Here is a 2,894-nt window from a genome sequence, read left to right as displayed (position 1 = left end):
AGAGGTGCCTGCCTGCATCTTTTTATTGTACACACACACACACACACACACACACACACACACACACACACACTAGGGCTGTCCGATATGGACACATTTACATATACATTAAAATAATAGAAAATATGAAAAAGCTACTACTGTGGAAGGGTTATCATGTATTAATTTACTTGTATTGATCCTATACACAATTTAATATAGGACGGTCTAGTTTTTCCCACCAATGTTGGAGCTCTGGCTCATCATGGACTAAGAACCAAAAAGAACTGAACCGGTTCCCATTCTTGGGAACCAACCGGTGGAATTTAGTCCATAATTTTGGTCATTGAGTTTCCATTGTGATAAATAATTAACTTAATCAGACCAGTGTGTGTCCAGTGGAAACCTCGTATGAATCTGATCTCAGGTCAGAATGGGTTAATCAGACCAGTGTGTGTCCAGTGGAAACCTCGTATGAATCTGATCTCAGGTCAGAATGGGTTAAAGTATAATTTGTCCCTCATTAATAATAATATATAGTGTGTGTGTGTGTGTGTGTGTGTGTGTGTGTGTGTGTGTGTGTATATATATATATTTTTTCTTTCTTCTATATAATTACGTTATTCCAACCAGTTCCTTTCCCCTCCATCAGGCGTGTGTATATATATTAACCAGTGTTGTAAAGTAACTAAGTACATTTAACTTTGAGATATTTGCACCTTACTTGAGTATTTCCAATATCCAATACATTTACAGAAAGTATCCGCTACATTAGTATCTGCTACATTTCAGTTCCAAAATGTACAGTTGCAGTACATTTTGATGCAGAAACCTTTGTACTTTTACTACACAATGGAGACACTATATGAAATGATGGAACCAGTAAACACATGGATTATATTATATTATATTTCATGCTCTTTTATTGTGGAGACTCAGTGTACAAGTCAGCGAGAGTTGATTCACACATTCCACTCGACGAGGACATGTTTATACTTTGCGTGCACACACAGAAGGTAATTTAGTAGGACAGTCGTTGTCAATCCATTGTTTTGTAGTAGGATAGTATGTTGACACACATTGTTGACCTGTACCACCATCTGGATCACCCCTACGCCAGTTGGTGTAGCTCACAACGGAGCCATCAGTCCACATCCATCTACCCTCCACGTCGTGGTCGTTCAGTCCGATCCAGGTCCAGGTCTGCGACGGCTTATCCCATTCTGAACGGGCACCCATTTTGGTGTCAGCATCATGTTATGCTTTAGCTATTGAAAAATAGCAGATCTACAAGCTCATATCGCGCCACCGAGTGGCGCGATACGAGCTTGTAGGTCTGCTATTTTTGAAAAATCGAAGAACGACTGACATTTTTAGAATCTGATCTCAGGTCAGAATGGGTTCATCAGACCAGTGTGTGTCCAGTGGAAACCTCGTATGAATCTGATCTCAGGTCAGAATGGGTTAAAGTTCTGGATCAGTCTCAGGACGAAGTCGTGCTCCTCCTCGCTGTGGATGGACACCAGGTGGGCACCCACAGCTTCATCCTGGCAGTTCTTCTCTGCCTCGTTCCAGCTCAGCAGCGTAGGCCGGCCTACGTACTTGTAGCAGCGGCCGTCGAAGTTGAACCACAACATTGGACAGGACCCTGGATCCAGCCTCACCTCAGCCAAGGAACCGGTGTGCACAGTGCCTACACATGCACGCACACACACACACACACACACACACACACACACACACACACACACACACACACACACACACACACACACACACACACACACACACACACACACAAGGATGCCAAATGAGTCATAGAAGAACCATTTTTCGGTTCCACAGATACATGTTGTGAAAATAGCCGATCTACAAGAACAATTCTATTTACCTAGCGCCATGAGGCCCAGCAAGCACAGGAGTTGAGGACTCAGCAGCATGTCAGCCTGAGTTGGGTCGGGGTCTCCTTGAAGGGTGGTGTGTTGCTGTCTGGGTCTGTCTTTTTATGTGCTCCACGCGAGGGTGTTTTCACCACTGGCATCATTTGATTGGTCATGATGCATTAGCAGGTGTGTGGTTCACACACAGTCAGTGCCATGATGTCAGGAGAAAACCTCATATGTCCAAAACTGTTGCTTTTCACCATTAAGGTTCAAATTCAGCAAAAGTAGCAGATCTGCAATGTGACGTGGTTTGAGCTTGTATATCTTCTATCTTTTTTGCTACTCTTGTGTGGCCGCTGTAGTATGATCAGAAGTTAATTCATGGGAAAATGAATACATAAAAAGTAAATAAAATATGGAGATATGAGGATTTTGCACAACAGCATTGGGCAGAATCCTCGTTTGAGCCAACATTGCACAATTGCCGACGTGCACAGTTCAGAGATAGAGAGACGCGCGGCAGGTGTGAAAGAGAAGAGGTGGCAAACATTTTCACACGATGGACTAAACTGTCTCGAAAGTGTGTGTGTGCGCACTGTAAATATGTGGTCGTCTGTGTCATGCCATGTTATTTGGTACTGTAGTTCAGCCTTGACCTAGAGGTGCCTGCCTGCATATTTTTATTGTACGCACGTATGCACGTACGCACACACACACACACACACACACACACACACACACACACACACACACACACACACACACACACACACACTAGGGCTGTCTGATATGGACACATTTTAATATATATATATTTTTTTTTTAAGATATTTATTTGCGGCTTACGCCTTTTATTGATTTTTTTTTTGAAGGGACAGACAGTAGGCTGACAGGAAACGGGAGAGAGATGGGGGGGTGACATGCAGTAAAGGCCGTGTCGGGTCCGGGAGTCGAACCCGCGGCACACTGCGACTGGATTACCAGTCCGGTGCCCAGACCGTTACGCTACGGCCTGGGCCACATTTTAATATC

The sequence above is a fragment of the Protomyctophum parallelum genome, assembly GCF_964188405.1.
Source record: "Protomyctophum parallelum genome assembly, chromosome: 13".
NCBI lineage: Eukaryota > Metazoa > Chordata > Actinopteri > Myctophiformes > Myctophidae > Protomyctophum > Protomyctophum parallelum.
Note: the sequence above shows the minus strand (reverse complement) of the source record.